At 43.1% G+C, this 17,542-nt stretch overlaps 1 protein-coding gene across 5 annotated transcripts in view; it reads left to right on the top strand.

Annotated features, from left to right (window-relative positions):
• The window catches only part of LOC137377033 (synaptotagmin-7-like), a 1,016,894-nt gene that overhangs the window by 209,262 nt on the left and 790,090 nt on the right, over nucleotides 1-17,542 (top strand). The window lies entirely within an intron of this gene.

The following is a 17,542-nucleotide window of genomic DNA, read 5'->3' as shown; positions in this document are numbered from 1 at the left end:
TCATAGCACTAATCATAGTGTAAAAGATAGCAATTCATACCAATTAACATTTTATGATGACATTCCTGTCACTGGAAACAGTTTCCTCAAAGCCTAACTGATCTAGTTAATTCAGAATGAATCAGAACTCAGAATTAAATGTATAATGGAATTCAAACTTGATGCTTTGCATAAGCAGCCCTACTTATCAGGCTGGCTCAGACTTGGTTCCTGTGATGAAGCACGCTCTGCATCTGCAGCGTACACTCACAGAAACCATATTCATTTCATCATCAGCCCTCATTGGTAAGAAAGCTACAAAAGTGAGAATTTTAAATGAAGTGCCATCATGTCTGGAATCTGATCTAGAAAGATTGAGGATTCAAGAATCTTACTAAAAATAATTACCTTGGATTCTTCTGTTGAATTTACTCTTAAAGTGACAGTGCATTTTTAAGCTTTCACCAGATATTTTTGTCATGTTCAACACCAAAGGCAACAATTATTTCTTAAACTCCATCCAAAGGTGAGATCACAGCTTGTTTGCGCATTATCAAGCACTTTGCTTTAATTTGATTAATTTCAGAATAAAACAAGCATTCTGTGTTGTGGTTTCTACATGCTATGCAATCAAAGTGTGTTTGCATAGGAATAATGCCTTTAGTAATATTTTGCATTCCAAACAGCTACGCTATCCTCTCCAAGCATGTTAGCAGTAACCAAATGTAAAGTGTCCAGCCATATCTCACAAGTAGATAGATATAGTCTTCCTTATGACTTAAATTGTGAAAGAAATCTCATCACAAACTACACCCTTTTGGATAAGTTCCTTACATGTGTAGTTAACATAATTGTATCCATGGCACTTGGCATGATGAAATGATCTGCTGAGCCACCTGTTCTGAGTCCCAGAAGATGTCTGGAGAGCTGTCCACAAAACCCCACCTAACATATCCACTACTTTGCTTTTAACACTGTTGAAAAGACTGGACATCTCCTAGCCGGCATTACATTACCATTTTTTATTTTATTATTACATTACCATTGTTCGCCCTTCGGAAAATATAGGCTTTGACAACCAACCTCATCTAGTGACAGTGGCTGAACAGACCATGAGCATCGTGATCCACTTATTCTACCATTGCCGAACTGAAACAGTCCTGCCAAGTGACAACTTCACTATGATGCTGACTGTGACCCCGCCCCTGCCAACCTTAAGCCGTTGAGGTGCATATGACTATCTTGTCCTGGACCATTTTTGTGTCATGTTGACATCCTTGAGTGACTAATAGTATTTCTTTGGATAAAATAATTCAATTCTGAGGTCCAAGCTGCCTGTCTCTTTCCAGTTCCTTATTTGGCTCAGTGAGCATCACCTCAGTCAGTTCTTTTTAACTCACAGTGCACAGGCTCCTCTGGACATTTGGATTTCAAGTGACATTTGGCCTGTCTGAACACCTCCTCTGTTCTTTGATCCACAGCAGTAGGTCCCCTGCTTATTGATCTGCTTCCCCCTAGTTAATTTGTGAGGCCTGCAGCCCTGTGCATTGCCATCCACTATAGCTGATTGTGCTGAACTAAGAGTCGACTTCCTTCTGAGGGAATTGTTCGGAATTTTCTTCTGATCATTTCCTAAAAGAAGCTCGAATGATCCATTTGATGAAATCTCCTATTATTTTCATACCTGTTGCAAAATATTTTGCCCAAGGTCAGGCTAGGGGTGTTTTCTGTGGTCCCTACAAATGAGTAATTCTCATACTGATCACTGTGTACCAGTTGCAGTTGTGCTAGTGTCAGTGCATCCTCAAATTTGGATGCAGGAATAATGCCATAATTTTTATGTCTGGTGTCACCGTACTACCAGCAATCAATTGTACCTTTTTAGGCATGCTCGTTCTTCTCAACAATGCTACAGATCCCTTTGTCGACCAGAAGTTGGTTGCTTTTTGACCAATTCTGCTGCATTTTAAATTTTCCATCATTCTTCTGTGATCATCTTAATAAGTTTATATCTCTCTTGTAATAACTTTTCATAACTTCCACTCATCAGACATATCCTGAGCCTATCCGGAGGGTTAGATATACCATCCTAAACTTACACTTATAAGTGTCTTGTGTGAGGTTACAACAAAACTTTACAGCCCGTTCAGATTTCATACATAAAAGAGCAGCAAAAGCTTCCCACTGAAAGCCATCAGTCTCTCTGCCCATATTCCAATGGCTGCGTTTGCTGACAATGCAACCACTAAGTTGCACTGCACTAGCACATGCGCAAATGCAGCTTCATACACTTTCACGTCACTGTCAGCAACGTTCAAACTGCTGCCAGGATTAAAGATGGTGCTGCTCAATTTATCACAGATAAACAACTTCAACCCTTGCTGCACACCCTTCGTAATTCTGTGAGGTTTCAGTGCCATCCCACTCTCTGGCCACTCACTCCCCCCCCCCCCCCCCCCCCCCCACCACCATTCCTGCTCTCTGGCTGCTCGCTTCCCCCCACCCCGCCGATCCCGCTTTCCGGCCGCTCACTCTCCGTTTCCCCCCACTCCCCACCTCCCATCCCTCCAGACGCTAGCTCTAGGTTGCGCCACTTCCCTCCTCTCGGCATCTGGCTCCTACATCACCCCGTCACCCCTCGTAGCCCACATTGCTTCTTTGGGTGGAGAGAATGGCCAAGAGGAGGGAAATGGCCCGCAGTCTGGAGCTGGCCTCTGGAGGGATGGGGGTGGGGGGGAAGAGAGGAGTGAGTGGCTGAGGGGCAAGAGCGTTTTTCTGCGCATGCGCCTGTTAGTACTGGAAAGACATAGGCTGCGCATGTGCAGCATCTCAGAGCGCAGGAGACTGCGCATGTGTGCAGCTTGGAGCCCTCTGATGATGTCAGCGAGGCGCTGCGTTGTCAAGAGTCACTTTGTATTCCAATATCTCTTTTGTGTTCTCCTGGCAATTCAAATACCTTTCATTATCTATTTAAATCATATCCATCATGATCATGGGCTCGATTGAGTGACTGTATCTTCACTCACCTGGAGTGCAATTGTTGCAAATTGTTCAGTCGTCACTAGTTCATGCTGCTGTTGCTGTCTTTTTGACCTTGTGCTTGTGTAACGCTGTTTTTCTTAGTATCCGCCTCAAGTTTACATTCTTCATATATCACATGTTCACAGCATTATTTCTGCTAGTGGTTGTAGCATTGTTATTCCTGTTTAGCCTGAAGTACTTTTAACTAGGCTGTATTATGTTGCTTTAGAGCATGTACAGAGAGTGGGTGTGATAATCACAAATGGAAGTGATCTCACGTAGCATGTAACCATGCCAGTTGTGAGTTGTGGATCCACAAGGCTAGATGTGCCTCGTGAGCTCTCTGTAACATAGTTGTAATCTAACTATAGCAGTCCAAGTTTTCAAATAAAACAAATCTATCTGTTGTTCATACCAATCATTTGGTATCTTTGTGTATAGCAAAGAAAGCAACATGACAAAACAACAACATTACATGGGTCTTTATTCATTGGAGTTTAGAAGAATGAGAGGTGATCTGATTGAAACATATAAGATCCTGAGCGGACTTGACAGGGTGGATGTGGAAAGGATGTTTTCCCTTGTGGAACAGACTAAAAGTAGGGGGCACAGTTTAAAAATAAGGGGTCTCCCATCTGGATCAGAGATGAAGAGAAATTTTTTCTCTGAGGGTCCTGAGTCTATGGAACTCTCTTTCCCAAAGAGCGGTAGAGGCAGGATCATTGAATGTTTTTGAGGCAGATTCTTGACAAACAAGGGAGTCAAAGGGTTTCGGGCGTAGGCAGGAAAGTGGAGCCGAGTCCACAAACAGATCAGCCATGATCTTATGGAATGGCGGAACAGGCTCGAGGGGCCGAATGGCTACCTCTGCACCTACTTAGTATGCTTGTATGTACATGGTGGCAACAGTGTGTTTGAAGACCAAACATGCTGCAGAATTTTAAGAAGAAAATTCATAGCTAAGAAAAAAAAAAGCTGGAAGCCAAGAGAAGACCAGAGAAAGAGAGATGGTGAAGAAATTTGATTGAAAATTTTTTGAGGAAGTAACAAGAAGGATTGATGAGGGATGTGCAGTGGATGTGGTCCACGTGGATTTTAATAAGGCATTTGACAAGGTCCCACATGGCAGACTGGTCAGAAAAATGAAAGCCCTTGGGATACAGGGGAATGTGGCATGTTGGATCCAAAATTGGCTCATTGACAGGAAACAAAGAGTAGCAGTTGCCTGATGTTTTTGTGAATCGAAAGCAGTTTCCAGTGGTGTTCCACAGGGCTCAGTGTTGGGTCCCTTGCTGTTTGTGGTATATATTAATGATTTGGACTTAAATGTGGGAAGCATGATTGGGAAATTTGCTGATGACACAAAAATTGGCCGTGTAGTTGATAGTGAAGAGGAAAGCTGTAGACTCCAGAATGATATCAATGGTTTGGTTGAGTGGGCGGAAAAGTGGCAAATAAAATTCAATCCAGAGAAGTGTCAGGTAATGCATTTGGGGAGGACAAACAAAGCAAGGGAATACACAATAAACAAGAGGATATTGAGAGGAGTAGAAGAAGTGAGACCTTGGAGTGCATGTCCACAGGTCACTGAAGGTGGCAGGACAAGTCGATAGAGTTGTGAAGCAGGCATGTGGAATGCTTTTCTTAATTGGGCGAGGTATAGAATACAAAAGCAGGGATGTGATACTGGAACTGTATAAAATGCTGATTAGGCCACAGCTGGAATATTGCTTACAGTTCTGGTCAGCACATTACAGTAAGGATATAATTGCTCTGGAGAGTACAGAGGAGATTTACAAGAATGTTGCCAGGGCTTGAAAGTTGCAGCCAAAAGGAAAGATTGGATAGGCTGTGTTGTTTTCCTTTGAACAGAGGAGGCTGAGGGGTGACTTAATTGAGGTGTACAAAATTATGAGGGGCCTAGATAGAGTAGACAGGAAGGACCTGTTTCCCCTAGCGGAGAGGTCAATTACCAGGAGGCACAGATTTAAGGTGAGTGGTAGAAGGATTAAAGGGGAAATGAGGAAAAACTTTTTCACCCAGAGGGTGATAGGTGTCTGGTATTCACTGCCCAGATCGGTGGTGGAGGCAGAAACTCTCAACTCTTTTAAAAGGTACCTGGACATGCACCTGAAGTGCTGTAACCTGCAAGGATACGGACCAGGTGCTGGACGATGAGATTAGATTGGGCAGCTAGTTTTTTTTCAGCTGGTGCAGACACGATGGGCTGAATGGCCTTCTTCTGTGCCGTACCTTTTCTATGGTTCTATTTGGGACCATACAACGTTTGCAGCAGGACCAGTGAAAAGCAAGGTGCCTAATAAACTTTAAACAGCACAGTGAGTACCTGAGTTTAAAACTGCTGAACCGGGGGCAGTGGGAGAGGCAGAATGGTTCAGGGTCACTCTGCCCAAATTGCTGTGTGTTGGCCCAGGGTAGGGCCATTCAGAGTAAAGGCCTGCTACTCGACCCGAATCCGACAGGACCCGACGACACGTGTCGGTTTCAAGTCTGGTCGAGTCGCACTTACGGGTCCGACATTCAGGCTCGAGTCGGCTCGGGTCGGATTGGACATGCTCTATCACCACCTCAGGTAAGTGACTCTAATGTTAATTTACGTTTTGGACTTTAAAGGTGGTTTTGTTACAGTTATTTTAAGCTTGTGCAGGTAAGGAACAAAGTGAAAACGGAAGGTAGGTTAACTGATGGTCGAGTCGGGTCGGGCACAGGAAAAATGGAAGGACTCGGGCTGGGTCGGGCTCGGGCCCGGATGGGGTTCTGTCGGGCTCAGGTCGGGTCTCATTTGCAGACCTGAGCAGGCCTTTAATCCAGAGTCCTTCTGCCCTGCTGGAGGTTGAAAAAGGCTGTAGAAGCCATTACTGTCACTTTCCCTTTTTTTCTACATTGTGGGAGGGGCTTAAGCCAAGAAGCACGGGAAGCTATAGACAATGTCAGTGGGAGGTCCAGAACGATGTTGAAAACTAGCTAGCAGCTGTTAGTTTGCAGACTCCCAAGTTTTTTTAAAAAAAGCACTTTGAAAAAAACTGGCTCATCATCATTGTGCAAACAGAAGCCACAGCTGTGTAAAAAAAAAACAGCTTGTCTTTGCGGACACTCACAAATATTTCTTAAAAGAGCAACACAACTACTGCTGAAAAAAAGCGTATAAAAGCTTTTTTTTAAAAAAAAGAAAGGATCTTTAAAAACATGACCAAGTTACCAAGCGTGGACTAGAAGGCAGCTGATGTCATATCAGAATTTAAGCTTTTCAAAGAGACCGTGGAGCTATGCTTCTTGGACTTGGCTGTTGCAGATCCTGCAAAGCAAAGGATTAAAATTAAGATTGCAGTCAGCAAGGAGGGACTCCGCCGAATCATCAGATCAGGGCTAACCGTGGACAATTAGAAGGATCCTGCCAAACTTTGGAGCACACTGGAGGATCAGCTTTGTGTGAAGGTGAACTTCAGAATGTATTGTTTGGAGCTAATGGCCTACAGACAGCAGCCGGAAGAGTCGATCAATCAGTTCGTCAGCAGGCGCTGTGACAAAGGCAAGGACGACGACTTCTCGGAGGCTGAGCTGGCTGAGAGGATTATGGAGCTGGTCATAGCCCCAACACCAATAGAAGCATTCTAAAAAGACCTTTTGGACAAAAAGAAAGGTCACAGCTTTGACACTTTGTTAAATGACAGAAGAATATACAAAGCCATTGTGACTGGACGATGACCACTGCAGGCATTACGCGTGGCTACAAGTATCAGCGCAGGTTCAAAAACCAAAACAAAACGTGTGGGAAATGAGGTCTCCTGCACTCACCATGAAGCTGTCCTGTGTTCCAAGACCTTTGCAAGGCATGCAGTATAAGAGGACATTGGGCACACCAGCGCAGGAAGTCAAGTTTAGATAACACGACCAGATGACCCAGCAAGAAATATGTGCAGCATATTGGCAGCAATAAGGGATGTGCCAGAATACAGCAGATGTGGAAGCACATATATGAAGTCAGCAATATGACAGACCAGGGCAAAGAACCAAACAAGGAAAATCTTCCAATTGAAGATGAACAAGCTTGCCACGTCATGAGTGTGACGCAACATGTTGGTGCCGTTGTGCAATCTGAAGTGGTTGCCACAATTAGCATAGTATGCCTGAAGAAAAGCAGCAAACACAAGTTCCCTGCCAAGATTGATACTGGAGCGAGTGCACGGTTATTACCAGTTTAGATCTTAAAGGACATGTACCTCGACTGTTGGGAGTCGATGGTGCAACCTACAACGGCCAGATTGTCGACATAAAACAGATCACCCATCTATTGCAGAGGCATCAGAACATTAAGGTGCAGTTACAGCAGATCTGTGTGGTCACTGCAGGTTTCTTTACGTAGTGGACACGAGTGGACCAGCGATAGCAGGGTTACCAGCGTCTGGGAACTAAACATTGTAACCATTCACGGCATCGCCGATGCATCAACAATAACAGAAAGTGCCAGGACTGAACATATCGGGTCAGTCCATGTTTTGCAGCCGATGTATCAGGACAAATTCGATTCCATAGGAGGTTCCAGGGGTCATGCAAGTTGCACCTGAGAACAATACCTTTGGACATGAGTATACTGTTCCCGGCAGAAATGATGTTTGGGAGGCAAAGAACAAAGAAAATTACAGCACAGGAACAGGCCCTTCGGCCCTCCAAGCCTGCGTCGATCCAGATCCTCTATCTAAACATGTCGCCTATTTTCTAAGGGTCTGTATCTCTTTTCTTCCTGCCCATTCATGTATCTGTCTAGATACATCTTAAAAGACGCTATCGTGCCCGCGTCTACCACCTCCGCTGGCAACGCGTTCCAGGCACCCACCACCCTCTGCATAAAGAATTTTCCACACATATCCCCCCTAAACTTTTCCCCTCTCACTTTGAACTCGTGACCCCTAGTAATTGAATCCCCCACTCTGGGGGAAAAAGCTTCTTGCTATCCACCCTGTCTATACCTCTCATGATTTTGTACACCTCAATCAGGTCCCCCCTCAGCCTCCGTCTTTCTAATGAAAATAATCCTAATCTACTCAACCTCTCTTCATAGCTAGCGCCCTCCATACCAGGCAACATCCTGGTGAACCTCCTCTGCACCCTCTCCAAAGCATCTACATCCTTTTGGTAATGTGGCGACCAGAACTGCACGCAGTATTCCAAATGTGGCCGAACCAAAGTCTTATACAACTGTAACATGACCTGCCAACTCTTGTACTCAATACCCCGTCCGATGAAGGAAAGCATGCCGTATGCCTTCTTGACCACTCTATTGACCTGCGTTGCCACCTTCAGGGAACAATGGACCTGAACACCCAAATCTCTCTGTACATCAATTTTCCCCAGGACTTTTCCATTTACTGTATAGTTCACTCTTGAATTGGATCTTCCAAAATGCATCACCTCGCATTTGCCCTGATTGAACTCCATCTGCCATTTCTCTGCCCAACTCTCCAGTCTGTCTATATTCTGCTGTATTCTCTGACAGTCCCCTTCACTATCCGCTACTCCACCAATCTTAGTGTCGTCTGCAAACTTGCTAATCAGACCACCTATACTTTCCTCCAAATCATTTATGTATATCACAAACAACAATGGTCCCAGCATGGATCCCTGTGGAACACCACTGGTCACACGTCTCCATTTTGAGAAACTCCCTTCCACTACTACTCTCTGTCTCCTGTTGCCCAGCCAGTTCTTTATCCATCTAGCTAGTACACCTTGGACCCCATGCGCCTTCACTTTCTCCATCAGCCTACCATGGGGAACCTTATCAAACGCCTTACTGAAGTCCATGTATATGACATCTACAGCCCTTCCCTCATCAATCAACTTTGTCACTTCCTCAAAGAATTCTATTAAGTTGGTAAGACATGACCTTCCCTGCACAAAACCATGTTGCCTATCACTGATAAGCCCATTTTCTTCCAAATGGGAATAGATCCTATCCCTCAGTATCTTCTCCAGCAGCTTCCCTACCACTGACGTCAGGCTCACCGGTCTATAATTACCTGAATTTTCCCTGCTACACTTCTTAAACAAGGGGACAACATTAGCAATTCTCCGGGACCTCACCCGTGTTTAAGGATGCTGCAAAAATATCTGTTAAGGCCCCAGCTATTTTCTCTCTCGCTTCCCTCAGTAACCTGGGATAGATCCCATCCGGACCTGGGGACTTGTCCACCTTAATGCCTTTTAGAATACCCAACACTTCCTCCCTCCTTATGCCGACTTGACCTAGAGTAATCGAACATCTGTCCCTAACCTCAACATCCGTCATGCCCCTCTCCTCGGTGAATACCGATGCAAAGTACTCGTTTAGAATCTCACCCATTTTCTCTGACTCCACGCATAACTTTCCTCCTTTGTCCTTGAGTGGGCCAATCCTTTCTCTAGTTACCCTCTTTCTCCTTATATATGAATAAAAGGCTTTGGGATTTTCCTTAACCCTGTTTGCTAAAGATATTTCATGACCCCTTTTAGCCCTCTTAATTCCTCGTTTCAGATTGGTCCTACATTCCCGATATTCTTTCAAAGCTTCGTCTTTCTTCAGCCTCCTAGACCTTATGTATGCTTCCTTTTTCCTCTTAGCTAGTCTCACAATTTCACCTGTCATCCATGGTTCCCTAATCTTGCCATTTCTATCCCTCATTTTCACAGGAACATGTCTCTCCTGCACGCTAATCAACCTCTCTTTAAAAGCCTCCCACATATCAAATGTGGATTTACCTTCAAACAGCTGCTCCCAATCTACATTCCCCAGCTCCTGCCGAATTTTGGTATAGTTGGCCTTCCCCCAATTTAGCACTCTTCCTTTAGGACCACTCTCGTCTTTGTCCATGAGTATTCTAAAACTTACGGAATTGTGATCACTATTCCCAAAGCAGTCCCCTACTGAAACTTCAACCACCTGGCCGGGCTCATTCCCCAACACCAGGTCCAGTATGGCCCCTTCCCGAGTTGGACTATTTACATACTGCTCTAGAAAACCCTCCTGGATGCTCCTTACAAATTCTGCTCCATCTAGACCTCTAACACTAAGCGAATCCCAGTTGGGAAAATTAAAATCTCCTATCAGCACCACCCTGTTGCTCCTACATCTTTCCATAATCTGTTTACATATTTGTACCTCTATCTCACGCTCGCTGTTGGGAGGCCTGTAGTACAGCCCCAACATTGTTACCGCACCCTTCCTATTTCTGAGTTCTGCCCATATTGCCTCACTGCTCGAGTTCTCCATAGTGCCCTCCTTCAGCACAGCTGTGATATCCTCTTTGACCAGTAATGCAACTCCTCCACCCCTTTTACCTCCCTCTCTATCCTGCCTGAAGCATCGATATCCTGGGATATTTAGTTGCCAATCATGCCCTTCCCTCAACCAAGTCTCAGTAATAGCAATAACATCATACTCCCAGGTACTAATCCAAGCCCTAACTTCATCTGCCTTACCTACTACACTTCTTGCATTAAAACAAATGCACCTCAGACCACCAGTCCCTTTGCGTACATCATCTGCTCCCTGCCTACTCTTTCCCTTAGTCACGCTGACTTCATTATCTAGTTCTTTACAGGCTTTAGTTACTACCTCCTTACTGTCCACTGACCTCCTCATTTGGTTCCCATCTTCCTGCCACATTAGTTTAAACCCTCCCCAACAGCGTTAGCAAAAGCACCCCCAAGGACATTGGTTCCAGTCCGGCCCAGGTGTAGACCGTCCAATTTGTAATAGTCCCACCTCCCCCAGAACAGGTCCCAATGTCCCAAAAATCTGAACCCCTCCCTCCTGCACCATCTCTCAAGCCAGGCATTCATCCTGACTATTCTTTCATTTCTACTCTGACTAGCATGTGGCACTGGTAGCAATCCTGAGATTACTACCTCTGATAACCACATTGCCTAGCTGTCATTTGTCCAAGTTTTCAGAGTGTAAGCAAAGCTTCATGAAAACAGGAGAGGACAAAGGCTATATATGACAGAAATCTGAGTGCAGAGCTACCTAGACTACGCATGGGACAAAAGGTTTGAGTGATATATCCAACTGAAGGAACGTGGTTTCCCGCAGAAGTTTCGACGACATACAATGAACCGAGGTCATATGAGATCATGACACTGAATGGAGCAATGTTACTGAGAAACTGAAGCCAGCTGAGAGCATTATCCAACTGTGTATCATCCAGCCCTCTGGTTGCATCAAGGACATGGTCCAAGGTGATGCCAGAGAATAGGATCACGACAGATTAAAGCGAAGATAACCAACACTATGATTGTACACAGGAAGGTAATGTGTATACAGGTCGAGAACAAAAAAGATGAGCCCAGATTTCAAAAAGGTTTCACCATCTTGAGAATCCGGAAGGATCAGCAAACCACCTCTACGTCATAGAGACTGTTAAATTCTAACATAGTTGTAATCTATCGGTTGCAGTCTGAATTCTCAAATAAAATAAAACTATCTTTTGTTCATGCTAATTGTTTTGTAACTTTATGTATGGCAGATGAAGCAACACAACAAAACAACATTACAAACTCAACACTCATGATCTGCACCTTTTCTACTCGTGAAACACAGCTGTTTGTTATTTATAAGTTTAATAGTCAGTATTTGTTCTGCAAATGATATTCTAATCCTCATGATAATCCAAATGATATTCTTCCTCAACTGTTACATTTTTAGGCTTCACTGAGATATTTTTCCATGTTCAGCCCTATTGTAAGTTAGTCTTCACTGCCTACAAACCAAAGTGTAATTTGAATGCACAATACCCAGTAGAGTTGCCCAGGATGTCAAGCAGAAAACCTTGTTACCTCTTTCTCATCTACATGCTTCTGCTTGGCAACATCATTGACAGGCATATTGAACTTCAACATGTATGCCAATGAGGCACAGTTCTACCTCTCCACTGCTAGCTCCCTCAATGCATCCATGTCTCTGTGGTGTCATATTTCTTGCCCAAAATCTTGTCCTCGATGAGCTGTAACTTCCATCAGTTAAATGTTGGGAAGACCAAAGTTGTCATATTTTCTCCACAACGCAAGCTCCAGACTTTTGGTGCTGGCTCGCTTCCCCTCCCCAGCCACTGTCTCGGAATGAAACAAACCATTTTGAATCTCAGTATCATGTTTGACCCTGTATTAAGCCCCTGACCCCATATCCTCTCCATCAAAAAGGCTGCTTCCTTCGACTTCTCCAAAATGCCTACCCCTGCTCCTGTCTGTCATCGAAGCTTTCATATATGCCTTTGTCACTTCCAGACTCAGTTACTGCAGTATGCTGCTAACTGGGCTCCCATGTCCCACCATCCATAAACTTAGTTCATATTTTGTCTATTATTTTAACACACACCAAGCCCTGCTTGCCTATTACCCCATCCTACTTCCATTCCCGATAACTGAAAACATATACTATAAAATTACAGCATAGAACAGCAGGGAGACACTGCCATTTTTCACCATTTTTCTTTTTCTTAACAACAGCAGCAGTGCTGAGCTGCTGTTGGTAAGAGAAAGAAAAATGGAGGATTTAAGGCTGAAGCACATACAGTTCACTGAAACTGGGAAAACCAGTGGTCAGAAACACAAATGCATTTAATATTTTCATGATGTTTAAATCCCTTTGTAGTTTCATCCTTTCTTATCTTTGTAACTACAACCTCCAAATTTGTCTTATCAGTGTCAGCACCATTAGCTCCACCTCACCCCGACCAGTAATTTTTTTCTCTGACTTTGGCCTCATATGCAACCCACTTCACTTTTTCCTTATCTTTTGGACTGGTGTCAGCCACCTAAATCCTACTCTTCGGAATTCCCTCAGTCAACCCCTCTGTCTCTCCTCTTGAATCCTCCCTTTCATCCTCAACCAGAACCTTACATAAAACCTAATTCTTTTGGTTACTCCTCCTCAGCTCTGCTTCTTTCGTTTGGTATGTGTTTTTCCTCATACCTTTATGAAGTACCTTTGGAAGTTTTTCTGCACAAGGGTTGTATATAGAGTCATAGAGTCATTTATGGCATAGGAGGAGACCATTCGTCCCATGGAGTCCATTTTGGCTCTCCACTGAGCAATCCAGTCAGTCTTAATCTCCATAGCCCTGCAAGTTTATTTCCTTCAACTGCCCATCCACTTTCCTTTTGAAATCAATGATTGTCATTGCTTCCACCACCCTCAAGGGCAACGAGTTCTAGGTCATTACCACTCGCTGCATAAAAAGTTCTTCTTCACATTCCCCCTGCATCTCTTGCCCAAAACCTTCAGTCCCCTGGTCTTTATACCATCAGTTAATGGGAACAATTTTTCCTTGTCTAGCTTATCTAAGCCTGTCATAATCTTGTACACCTCTATCAAATCTCCCCTTAATCTCCTTTGCTCCAAGGAGACAGCCCCAGCCTTTCCAACCTAACCTTATAACTAAAATCTCCCATTCCTGGGACCATTCTGGTAAATCTCCTCTGCACCCGCCCATAGATCCTCACATATATCCTAAAGTATGGTGACCAGAACTAGATGTAATACTCTAGTTGGGGCCTAACCAGAACTTTATACAGGTTCAGCATAACTTCCCTGCTCTGGTACTCATTGCCTCTATTTATGAAGCCCAAGAGTGCTAACCACTCTCTCAATATGTCCTGCCACCTCCAAAGATCGATGTACCTGTACTCCGAGGTCCCTCTGTTCCTGCACACTCTTTAGAACTGCACCATCAAGTCTATATTGCCTCACCCTATCCCTTCTGCTAAAATGCTTCACATCACACGTCTGTATTAAATTCCATCTGCCTCTTGACTGCCCATTCTGATAACCTATCTATGTCCTGTTGCAGGCTGTTCACATCACCCTCGCTGATTGCCTCTCCAAAATCGGCAGATTTTGAAATTCTCCTCTGTATTCCAAGATCCAAATCATTTATATATAGCAAAAAAGGTAGTGGTTCTAGCACTGACCCTTGGGGAACACCACTGTCTACCATCCTTCAGTCTGAAAAACAACCATTTACCACAACTTGCTGTTTTCTGTCCTTGCGCCAATTTTTTTATCCAATTGAACACTGACCCTCCTATTCCATGAGCCTTAATTCCATCAACCAGTCTTCTACGTTCTATTCTCTTTAGATTCTATTCTCATATTCTCTCCTTGCCAGTTTTATTTTCTTCTTCACCTCCCCACTCAACTTATTGTAAATGGCCTGGTTCTCACTTGAAGAATTCACCTGGCATGCATCATACACTCTCTTTTTGTTTCATCATGATCTGTATCTCCCTTATCATCCAAGGAGCCCTGTTTTTGGTTTCCCTACCTTCTGCTCTTGTTGTAATATACCTAGCCTGTACCTGAAGCATCTCCTCCTTAAGGGTAACCATTGTTTCTTTACTGTTTTGCCTGTCAGTCTTTGGTTCCATTTTATCCTGACTAGATCCCTTCAAATCTCGTTTAAATTAGCCCTCTTCCAATCTAGCCGATCTACCTTATATCGTTCCTTTCTTTTCTGCATTAGGAGTCTAAACCTTACGATACGATGATCACTCTTACCCAAGTGATCCCCCACAAACACTTGGTCCACTTCACCCAATACATTCCCCAGCATCAGATCTGGCAATACCTCATTTCTATTTGGGCCGAGAACATACTAATCAAGGAAGTTCTCCTGAGCACAATCTAGAAATTCCCCACCCACCTTTCCCTCTACTCTAAAAATTATCCCAATTGATATTTGGGTAATTGAAGTCCCCCAATATCACAACTCTATAGTTCTTGAAGATCATTGTGATTTCCCTGCAGATTTGCTCCTCTATCTCTCTCCCACTGTTTGGAGGCCTATAGAATACCCCTAGTAGCATGATCATACCCTTTTTGCTTCTCAACTCTACCAAATGGATCCTGGCCTTGCCCCCTCAAGGACATCCCCTCTTTTCAACACTACAACGTCTTCCGTAATCAGTGCTGCCAACTCACCTCCCTTTTTTCCTTCTCTTTCTTATCTGAACACTTTATATCCTTGTATATGAAGCACCTATTCCTCACCATTTTAAGCCACGTTTCCATGCTACTACATCATATTCCCATACAGCTATTTGTGTGTGTAGCTCACCAACCTTATTTACTACACTTTGTGTGTTTACATACATGCATTGTAATCCTGTCTTTGCATTCCTCGTAGCCCATATAAATGCAAGTTGTTACTGTTAATGAACTGACATTAGATCTACTTTTCAGTTATTGGAGCACCATCAGATAGGGGTTTAGATTATGTAGAGCAGTTTACTAAAAGTACCATAAGCAGTACCAGGGGACGATACAGCAGCTTTCCATAACAGATTTTTTTAACTTGCACTTCCTCCTTTAATACAAAGAGCAGAATATTTAGCTAACTCTCTTCTAACAACATGAAACCTAGACTGGGTGTCCATGCTGGAATTTGTGCATGGGGATTCTTAAATGCCCCAAGAAGTTTCACAAGACCAACTTCATAGAGACCGACTCCACATGCATGCAGTGATGTAAATTGAGCTGGGAGCACATCAAGATAAATCTTGTATCCATCCTTTGAAGTTGAAAACTTCAACATGGGAAAACAAAGCATGTCTTCTGTAAATGAATGAAGCTTATGAAATTAGTGCAGTGGTTTCCTAAATTTTATCCAAATGTGAGACCCCAGCTTATTTGCATGTTACCCAGCATTTTACACTTTAATTTGTTTTATTTCAGCACAATGCAAGCAGTCTGTATTCATGTTTTCTATGAGGCAATCAAAACTTATTTGTGTTGTCATAATGCCTTGAAAGTGACATTATTTTATATCAGACAGCTGTGTTATCTTCTCTAACGTGTGCAAAAATACAAGTTAACAGTAATAAAAGCACCTTTTCATCTCCACAAGCTAATATATAGACTTATGGCTTTAATTCTGACAGAACTCCTATTCGCCACAGGATCAGCAACTGGAAAGAAATTAGCTACTGGCAAAATGTCTTTATCATCTGTATATAAATGTAGCTTATAGATAGACACAGCGGTATTATTGATTTGTGTAAAAATATCTTTTGCTCTCTTTGCATTTCTGAAGGTGTCTGGAAGAAATAAAATTCCATATCTGGTCTTATGTAAATTGTGTAAAACCAGTGAGTTAACTGGTGCAATGATTTTTTTCTTGCTCTTCTCTTTCCCTTCCACCCTCAACACCTCAGTCTCTTCACTGAGCTGTCATCCCTCCTTGTGTTGGGCAACTGAGATTTGGTAAAATATGATGAGTAATGGATGATGTTCCTTTAGTATTATGATGAGAAAAATGGACACTGAGATAAGGGGGAAGAGACTCAAGAGTGACCAAAGGTTTGATTGAAAATGTGGACTTTATTTAAAGCAAGAACTGCTGTTTTGATGTTCGGTGCTGATTCAGGATACCAGTGCATTTGTGAGAGGGGATTCCATACCATTTGCATAGCACCTGAAAGGCATTCCCTCTGACTTTGTGGGTAACAAATTTTAGCATTATGTTGTGACACTCTTTCCCCACTTACCATGGCTTATTGAGTTTGCGATACTTTGCTCATGAGGTCATTATGTTTCTAACATTTTCACAGTGGATCTGCTGTGATATTCCAGGTAGTGCATTGCCATACATTTACTTCCTTTTCTCCTGTTTCTGCAGCTTAGTGCTCTTTCAAACTTTTGACTTGTTTGGATAAAAGGGAATCGCATTCCTGATTAACTTGTCAGTTCTTAACCATCTTTCCTTTATCTTGTGAATTAAACAAAGCTGTCAGCAAAAAAAAGTGATTTTCATGTATAAGCCTAGCAAGTGAGTGTTGATAAGCAATTTGATTGTGGAGTCATCATGGCAAATCCTTATCCAAATTCCACACTTGCCAGCAGGGATTGTCAACAGCTGATTTTCCTCCCCCTAGTCCATTGTTACTCAAACCAATTTGAGTGACCCTACTCTGTCTCTGGTTGAGATGAAGTAACTCAGACTGGAGATCAAACGTGACACCATTGTTTATCTCTCACTAATAATGCTCAGCTCTAGCATGATTCTAGAACTGGTGGCCAATGCAGTAAGGACCTAAAAACATGGAGTAGGTGGGCTGTAACTGGCTGCAACTGGCTCTGAGCCTTAATAGATGTTTCATTAGTACAAGTCAAAAAATGGATGAATTGCAATTTGCCTAATCAAATTATTACTAAAGCTCCCTTTATACAGATGCAGTTGTCTAGCAGAAGCCACCCTAATACAATGAGTCATCCATTTAAAGCTGCAGCCAAAGTTGCATGTGCTTTGCAGGTGTTTTCAAAATGCAGCCATTGTGCCTCAAAATATGAGACAAACTTATTTATTATTCATCAACCAATATGACCATTTAGTAAATCATTGAGTCAACATACAAATTGTTTTTTTCTGAAAATACATTACTAATGTTTAATCAGCCAAATTCCTTGGCTCAAAACGTGCAAGGCAGAAACCAAAACAGTTTAATTTACTTCAACAGTATGTTCACCCGGAGGGAGTGCACGTATTTGGAT

The sequence above is a fragment of the Heterodontus francisci genome, chromosome 14, assembly GCF_036365525.1.
Source record: "Heterodontus francisci isolate sHetFra1 chromosome 14, sHetFra1.hap1, whole genome shotgun sequence".
NCBI classification, from domain to species: Eukaryota; Metazoa; Chordata; class Chondrichthyes; order Heterodontiformes; family Heterodontidae; genus Heterodontus; species Heterodontus francisci.
This window is presented reverse-complemented; position numbering and strand designations above follow the sequence as displayed.